Genomic DNA, 17067 nt, shown 5'->3' with positions numbered 1-17067 from the left:
TTTTTTTTTTTTTGTAATTATGTTGTTCTGGAGCTTTGCTCCCTGGACCTCTGCTGTAAATAGACCTTGTTTCAGTCAGACTTTCCTGGTAAACAAATGTAAAATAAATAAAAAATAAAATAAAATAAACAGTAGTACTAGACTAATTGTCCATGTGGGCCATTGTAAGCCTAGCCAATTACCCAAAGAGAGAATCAAATGCTGCACTCTGTGTCTATAAGGTGAACACCTTAACCATTATGCCAACCTCCTACTGATTGAAAGTACTATGCTAGCTGCCTTTTAAGGCCATTTTATGCTTAGCCAATTCCGCTCAAAGGTGAGAATCAAACCCTGCATCTTAAGTTTGTGAAGTAAACACCTTAACTATTATACTAACTCCCCAATATAAACTGCTTCATGTCAAGCAGAGCACCTCACTGACCCTCTTCAAATATAATCTGGATGATTGAATGGGTAACCATAAGTTCACCCCAAGGGTTCCACCTATGTCACTCTTGAACAGGGGTCTTAGGTGCTGATCCCCATCTTCCATTGCCCTGTAGTACCCCATGCATTGTTATCTATACATATGTTTGTTATACTCTGTCAGTAATTATTAATTTCCTTATAGCATTTCACTGTTTTGTTTTTCATCACTTCCTGGTCTGTACATATACCCATTAAGCTTTTTAAACCTTTTCCTATTTTAATTATGTTATTATTTTCTTCAAATGTTGCAGTGCATTCTAAAAAATGCTATTATATTCCAACTAGTTACCTATCCTACAGTTTTTGAAAATATCACAGATTTAATTTCTGTCTGCATTAGGCTTAAGTTTTCCATTATTTGCATTTAAAGTTTCACATCTGTTCTTGTTTTATTCTAGTTCTTAAGTCACAGTTAAAATAATCTAATATGAATGTCTCTGTGTTAATTCCCCGCCAAATCTTCATTTTTCAAGCAGTTTCTCCCTTTCATTGCCAGCCATATAAGCATACAAAATTGTGATCCTCAGTACTCTAGTCATTCGTCTGCCATCAGCTTTTATTAACCTCCTTGGTTCTTCCAGTGTAACATCTACATTTTGATTTCTAATTAATTTACCAAGGCTATTATTCCTGAAGACATTTATTTTTCCATTGTCAACACAACTTCCCTTCCTATATATGTTGAAAACTGCTCCCTTTGCTTTTCCTTAACATTTCTTATGTATAATAAGCATATAATATCCATGTTTAATTGTACACCTTTCCAACATAGTACATCTTCTACTTTCATTTATACTATTCACATTTATTTTTATTGATTTGTTTATTTTCTTTTTTGGTATTCTGATGATCTGCTGATTTCCTTTTATTTTTATGCTCGACACAGCCTCTGATTTAAGTTCAAATGTCAGTGGTAGTTTCCCCTTCTTTACTTTCATGCTGTAATATCTCAAACCTGTTTCACTCTTCAGTTCCTGTTTTTCAATCTTGTATATGCTATCCCATAATTTTCTCACTTCTCCTTCTAGTTCTTCTTCCTTCATCGTCCTTTCTCCTCTTACTCGTCCTAACTTACTTCCCACTCACTATTCTCATTATGTTCTATATTCGCTAATAAATCATTTTCAAACTCTGTTCCTCTTTTATTGTTTGCCCTTCTTCCACACAATCCACAAGTACCCTTATTTACCATATCATACCAGATGCACATTAATTTACAACATTTTGCAATATGATTCCATTTGCCATATTGGTAACATCTTCTTATGTTACATTCCTTAATGAAATGATTTTCATTACCACAAAAAAATTACACTAATAGCAAAACCTCACCCTTACCTCATTTATGTTCACAATAGGTAAGTGCATCATTTTCTACCAATTTCCTTCAGCCAAACACATCTTCCAAGCCCCCAACTATAATTTCCTTTCATCATAATTTTTTGGAGTGTAAATTTCTTTGGATAAGTCAGGGGAAATATCTAACAGTATCTTGCCTAAAAATAGTGTCCTTTCTGAAGTGAAACAATACTGGTTTTCTTTCACTTAGCAGGTACAAACAAATACACATTCCAAGGACAAATGTTTCTTTCTTTACTCCATCTCTTAAACATAAATCTGGTTTTAGATTTCAGCTAATTAAAACATATTAACTGAAGAAAGTATTCATTGCATAAATGTATTAGAGAATGCAAAGAAGCTGGTGTAAACCTCATTGGTTGTACCATATTCTCCTGTCATATTTGTTAACTATGTTATCCTTTTTGAGCAGAAACTATCACAGTTGGTTATAGTTTTTATACCAATCCCCTTTTCTACATGTTATTTATTTTCCTTTAAAGTAGAAGTTATACCATAGCTTTTCTTCATATCCTGTGTTACTTACATATCTGCAATAAACTGGGCATGTCTCTCTCTCTCTTCCTGCAGCTAACTCTAAGGTTTCATTATCATGTTCTAACCCTCTACTGGCACCTTGCGTCACTGCACCTGGTTACAACCTCCTGTATGCATTTTTCTACTACTTCAGCCCATGAAAGAGCACTCATCTCACATGGTTCCTTTTAGCCATTATCTTATTTAGTGTTTGTGTACCAAGTCCACCTTCTAAGAACTCCATTATCTGAGGCAGCATATTCTCCTCTGCATTGTATCAACACTGTGTTTATTCCTTTGTATTCTCATCTGCCATCTCAGCTGTGTTCAGTATACTGTCCTCTGACATGGCGTCTTCCTCCCCCTCTGTTTTCACTCATGAAAGAGCACTATAACCCCTGCTACTGAAGGACTAGGTGAAGATCCTCAGTGGCCTAGCTAAATTTCCCACAGTCAGTATGAACATCGTAGGTCTCTTCTACAAAGAAAGCTGCTAGTGTAGTGAGACTACCAGGTCAACAAAGTGTAAATAACTCAAATAATTGAATGAGTGAAACACAATTACTCACAGAACACTCAGCTATCACAAATGAATGAGGAAAAATGCACCCTGCACAGATACCAAAAAATTGTTTTACAGCCGATAATAAGGGGTGCAAGCCACCTGTAGACCCCAAACTTATAGATACTAACTCCATGTTCACATAACAGCTGAGAAGCACAATACTCCCCTAGAACAGTATACATTTGTCATGTACAAACAGCAATCCTGCTGTCAGTGAGAATCTTTGCCTTGAGGAGAAGGGAAATTAATGTTTGGGCAGTAAATATATTATTGAATTGTCATTAGGCATGTGTAAAGTCAACCCATATGGAGTATAATTCAGAATTCTGACCTGCTAAGCAAAACTTGCTTTCTTTGTGAACTACTTAGTACTAGATTTTCTCAAATAAATGGTATGAATTATCTGAGGAAAATAATATAATAAGAAAATCCTTGTGAGACAGTGTACTAAAAATGAACATGTATATATGTGTGTCTGTGTATTAGAAAGCAGGATTTTTATACTTTACTGGCTTGAGCATGTTCTGTATTAAGTATGTAAAGTTACATCTCATACATCTGAAACTGTCAAAACTTTGGTTGCAGACTGGGAAGAGAGAGGTGATATAGAACAAGACAATGATCTTCTAATGTGTTATTATTTAATTAACACATTATACGTTTGTCTTTTCGGCTTTTCCCGGTTAGAGGTCGCCAAAGCGGAACTCCGGTCCGCTAATGATTGGCAGTAGATTTTTATGGTGCCGAGTTGCCAGCCTGACGCCCGACCTTCAACAAAGGCATGCCCATTCATGCATGTGTGAATGCCGCTCAACCGCGGGGAGGACGTGCAGACTCCACACAGAAGGCACTCCAGCTGAGAATCGAACAGGAGAACATTATATATACATACATAAATAAACAAATACATAAATAAATAAATAAATAAATAAATAAATAAATAAATAATCTGAGGCATATCCTTATGATGTTAGCAATAAACATTGTGTATTAGGTAAAGATTAACTTTTTACCTCAGAATGTTGAAGAGAAATCTAGCTATATGTGCAACAGAGTGGAATGAGATAATATAATCCTAAGAAATGGGGAATAAAGAAGGAAGAACAAATTCTGTTAATACAGAAGATGACCATGAAGAAATAATTCTTGCAATTTAAAGAGTATTGCAAGAATGTGGATGGCATTAAGCTAGCTTAATGAAGAAAATGCTGACTTTACATGCATTCAGGATAAAATAGTTGTACCTGTCACAGAAAGAGTTATTGCAGATTTCTTATTGTATTCCAATGTTATGCAAAAGTTAGTAAATGCATGTTTGGGGGATATGGGCAGATTACATCAGCACTGAGAGTGTTGGGGCTCCTTGCCCCTTAAAAAAATATAACAATAAAATTAAAATTTGCATCCGTGCCACTGGAAAGAATGGCATCTATATTTTTGTCTAAGCAAACACAACCAATCACTTTTCAAGCACTAATATTCTGACTTTTCATAATCAAAGCCAGAGTACTAACAGTGTAAATAATATAGAAAGATTTAAAAGGGAAGAGAATAACTTAGATTACAACAAATAGGGGTAGGGCATGAAAGACAGGCAGCTTGTTTATGTTACTGATTAGGAGGATATTTAAAAGTATTAGAGGTAAACTGAATGAAATGTTTTTGTTTCATGAAAAGTTCAGCATTATGAAATATGTGTTACTGCATGCTTATAAGCAAGGGTTGTTTTAGGACTGAAATAAGCTTTAACTAGCTGTGATAATATGATGGTATGACTGACTCTGATGCTACACCTATGTAATAACCTGGTACCAAAATCCATATATTTGGTATAATTTCCTAATTATTTATATTCTTTACATCCAGAGAGATAGGCATTTCCTTCTCTAAGTTATACACATACTGGAGCCACTGTCTGCATTATCAATAAAAGTTATATTGGGAATATGGAACATCCTTTGTTATTGCACTTGAGTAAGATTAAATAAAGAAATGCCACATGTCATTTCTTTATGAATAAATAAGTTAATATAACATAGCACCCATATTCAGAGCAACCATAGCTGTAGCATCTTATATTGGATATTCACCTGATCAATTAATATGCATGCTTTATCCCCCCTTGCCATCCCACAATCTAACTGATTAATGGGTGAGAATAGAGAAGAAAGACAGCAAATATTATATGCTAAAAGTATAGAGGTGGTGCAAAACAGCAGCAGTAGCAATAGTAACACATTTTTTTTTTTACTTTTGTTTTATTCTAGGTATGGACAATGGTCAACCTTGTAGTAAGAATACTATGCTATGGAAGCTGATGGCAAATGTCTATGTAAAATGCAGTTGAACTGAATTCCTATATAGCTCTTATTTTATTTATATATTTTTTATTCTATTACAATTGGTCATTTGAGATACACATGACCATCAAAGTAGCTATAATTGTTTGGTATAGAGGCTGTCTTTAGAAGAAAATGACTGACTACTACCATTTGCTCATTATTTTAGCTTTGTATTACTAATCTGACTTGTATAAAGCAAGTTGTAATACTTTATTGTGTTTACTGTTTGCACGAAACAAAGTTGAAGTACACTTACTGTGTCCTTATTTACACAATCAAATGTTTGAGATTTGCAGTATCCAAAAAGTACCTATAACTATTGGATGGGCTGGATGGAGGTCAGTGGATTGGAATCACTTTATATTCTTGTCATCTGTTCATTTTAAACAGTCACTAATCTTGTTTTGCTGGACAAATATACATTGGTATGAAATAAGTTAAAATACCTTGTTGTGGTTATGGTGGGTTTGAAGCTAGGGTAATGCCAGGCAGAAGGAAATAACTTAAAACTGTGACATAAAAGGTGTAAAACATTTTTTTATCTTTTTCTTGTGCTCATTTTCATTGACAGTGTTGCTCACACTGCTAGAAAAATGCTTGACTTATTGCCTTTCTGAATAGTAAAGAAAAGTAATGTCTTTGACATTTGTTGGATACCCATATTTACTAATGTAGTATACAAATATGGAATACCAGAATCTGATCTTCTGCTGAGATTGTTACTATAAAGTCTGATTATTCAAAGAAAGCAGACATGGATGTGTATTCTCAAACCTTATTGGTTGCACTGATGAATAAAATAACAAATTTAGCTACTTGTTTGTTCCCTGCAACAGGACGATAATGTCATAGCCACTACAGGCTTGGAGTAACACATGCTATATAACCATGCACAATGTCAGATGCAAAAAAAATGTTGAGGCTGTCTTGCTCTGTAGAACAGTTTGTGAGTGCTAATTATTTATGCAGGACTAGTAGTCCTACAGCAGTACTAGTAATAACAATCATAATAATAATAATAATCATAATAATAATCATAATAATTATAATCATGTGTTAAGAGCTAGGTCCACTACACACACAGCCCCTTTATAGGCACAACCCAGGAAAAATATCTGGTTAAGGGATTTGCTCAAGGTCACACAGTAAGTAGGTAAATGAGTTTTTTGGGGAAACAAGTTCTGTGCTACAGGATCTAAAGCTCACAGCCTTAACCCCCTTTGCCAACTGTGAGTGAACTTAGATATCAGAGCTGAAGTTTTTCTGTATGCATCCTGTCTGTTCTTTATTGCTTTTAGTTTGATTTACCAGTATGTGTCAACATACATTTATTTAGCTCTGTGTTTACTCTGTATTTGCTATATTTTATTTATTATTTAAGTAAAGTTAATGTATTAATATTTAATCTCTTATAGTTGCTATTTATTTATTATATTTATGCACTGTTGTTTATCTGAGAAGATGGAAACCATTGCTTATACTGTAGGATAACAAACTGTACAGATTTTGTCTTCTTTTAGATTAATTATTGACTGGTATTATGCAAAGAAATATTAATTAGTGTATTTCATGTTTGGCTTTATTTAATAGCAGCTAGCAATTGGGTGTTTGTGGCCGTGCCAGCAATTGGGTGTTTGTGGCCCTAAAAGTCAGATTAGTGGCAGCAGTACTATGGTAGGAAGAAAGCTATGCTGAACTGGAGGACTCTGTCAGCTTTTCTTCAGACTTGTGTGTGTGTGTGTGTGTGTGTGTGTGTGTGTGTGTGTGTGTGTGTGTGTGTGTGTGTGTGTGCGTGTGTGCGTGTGCGTGTGTGTATGTGTGTGTGTGTGTTTGTGAAAATAAGAAATTGTGGGAAATACAGTTACTATAGATAAGGGGCACTAGAATAAATTAGTTCACAGAGACAGTCATGTGAAAGTGGCCTGAGTGTACTGGGCCAAAAACTCAGACCTATAAATGCCCTTTGTGCAGCCAAGTCTAGGCATGGAGCTAGGAAACAAAGAACTGCACATACTTTCTTGATATTACATCACCTTTTTTGACAGAGTTAGGATTCAAACCCCACTGGTGCCAGACAATGTGATGTGGCTGTGTGGTATCCTTCCATCTGTGTGTCACATTTATGAACTGGTGCATTTGTATTTTCAAATTTGTTTGCAGTGGTGGTAGTCCACTGTTATATTAGGGTTGTATAAAAAAAAGCTTTGCTTCACAATCATACATCTGATATGCATTCAATCAACAAAGTGATATAACTGGTGGTTGAAGTTAGAAGTTTGTCTGTGGATGAAAGTAACTTATCCTGTAGTTGTTTGCCCTTTATGAATGCCATAAATCTGAATTTGCAGCACTGTTGTGTATTTGTGTGAATTAAGATGGAATGTTTTACTTTAGCTACCATTATTTATGTGAAACAATGTGAAATACATTGCTGTTGCCATTACTTTTATCACAATCAGATATCTGGGGTGAACATAGCCAACAAAGTTATTAGAACTGTTGGGTGGGGATCTGTTTGTGGAAGAAAGCAACCTATCCTGTTTTTATCTGTTCATTTTCAACAGTCATTAATCTGGCATTGCAGAAGTAGCATGAAGTAGATTGGGATATTGACTGTGGCTATTGTGTTTGTGTGAAACAAACTTTAAATACATTATGGTAGCCATAATTTTTTTACCACAGTTGGGTGCCTGAGCTGTACTCATTTAATATGTCTATAACTGCTGGATTGGTGTGGGGGTTTGTCTGTCATAGAAAATAACATGCTTTGCTGTTATTTGCTCATTAAAAAAATAATCTGGCATTGCGGAACTAGTATGCAGTTGTGTGAAGTAAGTCAGAATATTTTATGGTGTGTATGAGTAAAGCAAATTTATGATACATTGTTGTGACAATAATAATAATAATAACAATAATAATAATAAAAAACAGTTTAAACTTCACTGTGGTCAGTCATTTTTTAATTACAATCAGACATATGAGTTATATACAGTCAGTACAGTAGCTATAATTGATGAAGGGCAGCTAGCCTAGTATGTACATATAAACCTATAACTAACAAAACTCTATATTGATTATTCAAAGTGACCATGATATCTGATACATGGAATAACACTGCTCTATGCTAACACCAAATAATTCTCCGTTTACATAATTTTCATGGCATTTTGGTGTTGTTTGATACATTCAGTTATAGAGAATTATGTAATTCACTATAAGCAGGGTTTCTTTTGAAGTGTGAATGATATGAATTTATATCTATTTCAGACCTTTATGTCTAATAATGTTAATACTTGTACATAGATGCTAAATTTGCTACATAAAGTTTAAATGTCAGTTGTATAAGGTTTGCATGTAACTACCTCATCTAATATGTGAATGTTCTTTATTTGTGTTTATAATGTGCTCTAATTTTAACAAAACTTGGGTCTCCACTGAAAAGAGGTTCAGTACCAAGTGAACTTTCCCTATAAATAAATGTAGCTAACTAGCTAAATAGTGAATATAATTAAAACAATCTGATAAGTACGTATGTGACTCCAAAAGAGCATTTTTGCATATATAAGTATACATGTGACTCTAAAAGAATATTTGTGCATTTATACATGGTCCTAAAAATGTGCAGATGTTGAGGGTGGTGGTTTGAAAAATTCTCAGGTCTCACGAGGTACACTTAATCTACCTATATATATATATACATATATATATATATATATAGAGAGAGAGAGAGAGAGCATGAGAGAAAGAGAGAAAGATCCACATATACATGCATACACACACACACACACACACACACACACACACACACACACACACACACACACACACACACACACACACACACGTATATATACAATTTATGGGTTTGTACTGGCAAGGCTAAGAAGACTCTGTTACCTTTAATTTCCTTTGACTCTATAATCCCATATGTAAAAAATGGATAGAATACTTAATTACTGCTAAACTTCAAAGCTTCAGTGGGTTCAGTCTTCAGAACAGAAATGAGGTTCTGCAGTTCCTTATGGGTATGTTGAATATGATTTAACTGTAATCTGAAATTGTTAATTACAGTACTTGTAAGAGTATATTCAGTGGTGAAAGGAAGTGATTTGTCCTACTTTGTCTAACTTTGGAGGGGGGTGAAGTCCATCTCCAATATATGAAAGATTCTCCTGAAATCTTTTAGTTTTAATGCATCTTTATATTCTAACAGTGCCAACAATGTACCTAGATGTATGGCTTATTACTGCACTTACTTGTTTCATGTGGGGTCTTATACAGCATTCAAGTCCCTGCCTCCATTATCAGTAAGCCACATTTTCCTTAATACCTTTGACCTGCATAAATAGTTCATGAATGTCTTTAGATGCTGATTATTGTAACTGTTTCCTCAGGTGGGATAAACCTGCCTAGGATTTACTGCCCTTCCTCATCTTTATGACAGACATCCAGTTGACATTTTAGATCCTTATTGATTTAAGACGTTACTCCTTACTTTGAAGCTTTGCATGCTTCCATTAGCACAAGCTATGACCATTTATTATATATTACCCATGTGTATGACCTGGCTAGCTTTATCTTTTACTAAAGAATTTAATCTGCTTAATAAGTTGCATAAATAACTTGTGTTATACTCCTCAAATTCCAGTGGTTGGATGATTACCTGTGGTGCATTTGTATGTAATGGGTAGGTTGGCTGATGGGTGTTAGAAACTGAATACCTTCTCAATCACTTCATTAATCTAAAAATCTCTTACCTTAGTGACTTAGTTATCATGCTACATATGCAGATGCCTAACACAAACATAGTCCAACAACATAATTAACTCTTACCGGTACCTAAGTAGAGTGACAGCAGTTGGCATATGTCCCTTAATCTCCTTGCAGGTGTCCATTCAAAGTTAAGTAATGTTACATGGGTAATATGGCAGAGTTTGGGTGATGTTGCTTAGCATCTCGATGGTCTTCTTGGTCATAGGCTTAGTAAGAACCTAGAAACCTTTAAGTAGCTAGTTATTCACTTGTAGGCTTGTTTCACAAATAACTATTGTCATCACTGTGTCTTGAGTATCATTTCATGATACAGAATTGCTGACAAAAGTTTCTCAGTGGTGCCAGCTTTGGCAGGTTTCAATTCCATTTCTTAATTATTTTGCATTTCAGGTTTTAGACCACAGTCAGTCATTAGTGGAGCAATGGTTAAGGTTTCACTGATGTTCAAGGCTTGTTTGCATTTCCTCTTGTCACCCTCCCTCAATGCCACAAATTGGTTAGCTAGCAGCAGCATTATTTTGTGTTAGTCAGTTTGCATGTTTACTGTGGTGTCTGGCTTTTTATCTGGCTCCTTAGCTGTTCAGTGGCTTTGGATATGGTGGTCTTCTGGCTCTCATGTCTGAAACTACTACAGACTTTGTTTTTTTAGTAGGATCTCCTTTGATTGTTAATTAGTTACTTTTGGAAAAGTTAGAGCGGTTTATTGTCGAATTTGTGCTTCCTGGCAGGTTTGAGATTCACTGTGGTTCAACAAATGAGTAATAAATCATCCTGAGGAAATGCCAGCACACCCTCCAGGGTGAAACTGTGATTCTGGTTTCCCCATTTTCTTGAAGTTCTGATGGATAGCCGTACAGTAGTTTTATGATTTCACTAAAGGCATTCTACTTTCACATTGCTCAAGTACAAGAGTTATGGACACAAGTGTATGCTGCAAGGCCTTGGATAGTAAATTCCTCATTTTCTTGTCTGTTCATAGGGGTGTACCTCTGTCTTGATAAATGAACAATCTGAAAATACATTGCTTGGACATGTTTTTACCATCAATCCTGGGGACCAGCAAGGAATCGGCATGTTCAGTGATATATGGCTGCAGTGAAGTAATCCTCTGTGACTGTAGTAAGTCTGCATGTAAAAAAATGAAAGAGATAGAGAGAGAGAGATCATATTGCATTTCTTTAGCCCTTCACTCAGCATCCCCAGACATATATTAATGTATCTTTCTTGATCTGTTTTCTGGAGCCCCTGTTTTAAACTGCAGCTGAATGCTTATTGCATGGTTTGAAACAGCATTGGTGTTATCGTACTAAATCTGACTTACCCAGAGATAAAAGACAGGCTCCATGGATCCCACTGTGGTCAGAATAGTCTGGATATTTGTATTATTCTTCTAAACAGCAATTTTTATGAAAGTGGTCTTTTCAATTTTGTTTCATACCATTCCTCTGAATTTAATATTTTTATCTTCCATTTTAAGATACTTATTAATATTAGTTACATTTCTGCTACCTGACCTGACAACTGGAATGTTGACAGATGTGTCATATCAATGTGTTTCATGCTGTCAAGCAACACAATAGCCCCATAGTCACAGCAAAAGGTCTGGAGCTGTTTAAAGTTCCTTGATTTTCCTTTAGATACTGATACAGTAAAAACTAGCTGTACTGACTTGTCAGGGTTTGATTATGCAATTTACTGAGAACTGTAAATTTATTATTGCTTTTTTTATTTGCAATCTGTTTTACCAGGATTATTAATTTAGGTGGTCATCAGATTGTTTGTTGGCTCTTCTCCAATTTCTCCCTCTCCCAAGGGTGACCTTAGGTGTGTTGCTACATTTTGTAACATAACGTCGGTATCCTTGAATATTACTCCTGACCTAGGTCTTTTGTTTACATTATGCATCATCACCCTGAACATTTTTTTGGCCACAGTGCAATGTTAACATGATACTATTATGTATAACATGCAAATGCAGTAGTGTCAGTTTTTTTTTTAAGTTTTACCCTTATGTTATGGCTAGAATACTAGGTTTAAAGAAAAAAGCATATCTCAGTACATGGTAAACATCTGGTACCTTATGTGCACTATGAAGGTAAAATACTGCTTTAGTAAGTAAAGCAAGTTACTCTCAGTCCTTTTCATTATCAAAATGCCACACTTACTGGCCAGTCTGTTATACTAGTTACAGTCATGATATGATTGAATTAAGTACCCCATGCCATAATAAATGAGAAGGCTACAGAAGACAAACACTCTGCAGCTTCACGAGTGCACTCAGAACCTGAGGTCATAATCATGGTTCGCTAATGACAAAGGCATGCTCTCAATTCAAAGTACTCTTACAAAGTTCAACTCCTTACAAAGGTTACTAATGATATGTATAAGAGACGATAAATATAGGTTTACTAGCAGTGCTTCAATGGCATTTTAAATTTAAAAAAAGATTAGTATGAAAATATATTCTTACTTTATCTTCTATACATCTGAACTTAATGATATGGGACTGCTTAAACCTCCGTGGATGTCCACTTCAAAATCTGTTAGTTTCATTAGGGAAAATAAATGTCTATCACTGACCCTATTTTCAATTAAATACAGGATAAAACTGCATGCTTTTTCAGTAGTTTATTCCTGCCAATATAAACTCCAGAGCATAATTTGCAGTCCCTATCATTATGAATAATTTGTAATTAAATGTTTTAACTTACATCGTTTTGCAGCAGTACAAACTTCAAGTAAGTTGTAACTGTCAGATTTATTAACATAAAGACATGTTTAAAGTTTTTATTACCAAAACAAATATCATATTATTGAGAAGCAACTGCATTTCTCTTTAAGGTTAATCAAAATAATATACTGTACAGAGCATGTGAATGAACTCAGTAAGCTTAGTCAGAGCCATATGAAAGTTATACCCTTGTAGGGATTCCCACACTTACTTTCATGTGGTCTGGAAGGGGTTCAGCTGCGGTAATAAACAGAAATAGTGAGGAAGTCTTGAAACAGCTGCATATGGTCAAATGCAGGAAGGAATATTTTAAACCTGAGCTGCTTATCAAAACATAGCCTAATATATCCTGACGCCTAGATTACTACCTCTAAAAATTTCCACAGTCTTCTTCCTGAGTATGATATTATTTCCAACCATAGCCAGTAACTAAGCTTTTGATTATAACTTATTTATTTATTTATTTATTTTAGTTTTTCAGCAAAATGAACTCATTTGTACACCAGCACTGTCCTAGAAGAGAAAAACAAAACAGTTATGATTTTTTTGGCATAGGTGGTTCTTGTGGAACCACACTCATCTCCATGTATGTGTTGAGTTAAGTAGAAGTAGACTTTGGCATAGTCAGTAAGACAACAGGATTTGGACCCGTTATGATGCATTAATGTCTCCAGTGTTTAAAGCAGGAAATATTGTTACATAGTACTCCTCTGAGGATTGCAGCCACACATATTTTATTTTATTTATATTATTGTATTTATTAACTATACACTAGTCACCATTGCCCTTTTTCTCTGGCACCCTAGGAGAATACTCTGGTTAGCTGACTTGCTCATAGTTTCTCAGTAGACAAATAGAGGCAGATGGAATCAAATCCAGGACTACATGATGAAGCTTTTTAGCCATGTATAGCCTTCATTGTCTTCATTAAACTGATAGACAGTACAGTTTCAAGTGACACAGACATTCATTTCAGTTACCAAACAAACCATCATAACATGCCCGTCTTCATGCTATATCATAGCTTATGCCTTGGTTCACCTATAACGCCTAAACATGGACCTGTCAAGTATTAGGCACTGCAAAGTGAAAAAGGTATGTGAATCCACCCATCCATCTATGACCCCTTTTTTTCCCACCATGTGGTCACGGTGTCACTTCAACAATAACAATCATCTAGCCCCCCTGTTCACACAGTTGTGCTATGCTGCATTTCTTCTGTGTCTTTAAAACATCGCCTTGCTCTATACATTTCACTTTATGAATCATGGAGTTATATCTGGATGCATCAATGGCTGCCATTATGAGTTGTGCATACAATGGTTACAGTATAACAGACAAAGCAAGGACAGGTAAAGGTAGAGGATGCAAAATTTTTTGGGGCATGTAAATCTGCAGGCTTTTACATTTTTATAAGAAAGTTCATTTCTCTTTAAAAGTCCCTGAAGCACACCCCAGTTCCATGGCACAAAGTGAAGAAATTTTATGTGGAAATTTTTATTATTTATTATTTTCTACCTTATACTATAACATATATTTGCCTTTTCCTATTTCTATTACCTCAGATGTAACTATGCAACATATTGCATCATTCTTTGCAATCAGCAAGTTTCTTCTTATCACCCCTTTTACTAACTTTGCTTTTCTTTTCCTACTGCCTTTCAGCATCTCATGTCTTTTCAGGTTCTCTTTTATCACTTACAAATATACTAAAATAGTTTCTCCTCTATAGCATCCCTTTTGTCTATCTCTCTGAAAAACTATGTTGAAACTCTTTAAGGTTATCGACAAACTTCTGATTACACTGTTTTCATATATAAAAACTATGGTCTCATTGATTGTATACAGATATTTCACTTATGTTTTTCTAATTCAATGTTTTCTACCTGGCTTCCCTCTGAACATGGGGACTGTCCAGTATAGCTAACCTGGTCAACAAAATGTAAATAGATAAAAAGCAATAACTCCATCTTACGTGACCTATGTTCAATTAGCCACATGGATGCTAGAGGGACCAGATAGGAAGGGGAAAATGCAGTCAGCGATGGATGCCTGCTCACTCCTCCTAGCTAAGGAGTGGGGACTTAGCTTGCTGTACGGGTGTCATTATCAAGAAAGCAGGTGTGTTGTCCACAGCAGAAAACTTGGCATGCACACTCTGCAAGTGGTATGGCACTTCACCAGAAGATCTGGAAGCATGCATGTGCCTTCTGGTATTAGCAATGGTATAGCATGCAATCCACCAGGGGTGGGAACTAGAAGAATATAAAAAATCCTTACTCACCCACTGGAAGATGGTGCCACACTTCTTATCCAAGTCTCACCTCCCAGGGGAATCAAATGGCAGGCATGTTCTTGACTCGGTGAGCTAAAAATGAGTCTATTGGGTGCTGCAGGGGAGGCTTAATGCTCGTTGAGGAAATGGGTCCTTCCCAAATAACAGAAACAGAAGCATGTCCTTTGAAGGACAGCAATGAGTGGTCATCTCAGCTGTGCTTTTTATCCACAGCAAATCATATCAGCGGTATTAATGAGATATATTACTGGTGTATTTACTTGTTTTACAGTACAATATTCAATTACATTTATTCAGTTTTTTGGAGGCAATGGGCACTGCAGACTCAACACAAATTGTGTTGCACTTCCAGTAATAGAAGTGACTATGTTTGGAATAGACTTTATTATTGAAATTGACAGTAATGCATGAGGTATCTTTGATGGTGAGTTACTTAGTAAGAACATTATTCAATCAAGAAGTTGATTATAAAAATGTATGCATTTTAATATGCTTTTTTAGCAATGATGAACAACAATGAAGCATCATGTTTTCCATATTCAAAATACAGTACAAGTCTGAGTTAAATGTTAGAAAAAAATTATATTTTAAGAAAACAGGCATTTGCAACATGGTATAATGCATTAAGTAGGCCTCATAATAGGGTATAATTATTAGGATGTATTTAATCTACTGACGGCTATTTCTTCAACTTCCAATAGATTGGAGACTCTTTGTTGAGACACATTTCATTGACAGTGGAGTTTTCCATTTTCTTCACTGTTGTGCTACCTCAGAATAGGTATATGCAGTTTATGGGGTGGGGTTTGTGGGGGCTTGCTGTCTGCAAAAAATGTCTTAGAAAATTGCTGTAAGGTATTTCAGCATAATTTTCTCAGTCTATTGGCAGTTGATGAAATGACTGTCAATAGATCAACGTAAATCTATTGTTAATATGACTGTTACAAGATACTATGTGTAGCAGAACAAGACAAAATACATGATTTCAATAGTATACAGATTGCATGCAGTTCTTGGTCTTTATGATAACAAAGTTGAAGAACATACGGCCTCCTGGCTATTGGTCTAAATGAAAGGGGACCCTATAACTTTAAATGCTGTACCATTATTGCTTCATTTAGCACTATATGAATTTGCTGAACTTTTCCTCTTTTTGCAGAACTGTATATCAAGACAGTGAAAGTATTTGGAGATATTGGAAAAGGTCAAAAACAAAAATTAAGATTGATTATTTCTGATTGTTTGCCCGACTATAATCTAAAGATATTTTATCCAAAAAATTACCAAACTATAATATCTGAATTAGAATATTATGTCTCATGTATATGTGTATATATGGGTCCACTTTTAAATCCTGAAATACCAAAATCTCGAGTTTTGAGATACCAAACTCAAAATGTTGAGATTTCAGTATCTTGAAACTTAACCGTGGACCAAAAAAACCAAACTAAAATAATGTGTTTGCAAGGGGGTCAAGCCCCCCTGCGCTCCCTCCTACAACCTCCCTACTTAAATATACCAACTCTGAGATTGTGCGCTACAGTGAAGAGAATGGTAAGTGCAACAGGTGCATTACCGTTGTCTTCACTGTAGTGTGATCTCGGAGTTGGTATATTTAAGTAGGGGGGGTGAGGGGGCTGCAAGAGTGCTTGCCCCCCTGCAAACACATTATTTTAGCTGTGGATTTTTTTTTTGGTCCACTTTTAAGTTTCGAGATACCGAAATCTTGATGTTTTGAATTTGATATCTTAAAACTCGAGATTTTGGTATTTCAGGATTTAAAAGTGGACGACCCGTGTGTGTGTGTGTGTGTGTATTTATATATATATATATATATATATATATATATATATATTTATACACACACACACATATATATATATATATATATATATATATATATATATATATATATGTGTGTGTGTGTTTAAATTAAGGTAACTGTGTTCAGTGCCACGACAGTTATACTGCATGATTATCCTTTCTATAATACCAACCCTGGGATTCAGGAATG

The sequence above is a fragment of the Protopterus annectens genome, chromosome 2.part1, assembly GCF_019279795.1.
Source record: "Protopterus annectens isolate FY-2018-M chromosome 2.part1, PAN1.0, whole genome shotgun sequence".
In the NCBI taxonomy this organism is placed as follows: domain Eukaryota; kingdom Metazoa; phylum Chordata; order Ceratodontiformes; family Protopteridae; genus Protopterus; species Protopterus annectens.
This window is presented reverse-complemented; position numbering follows the sequence as displayed.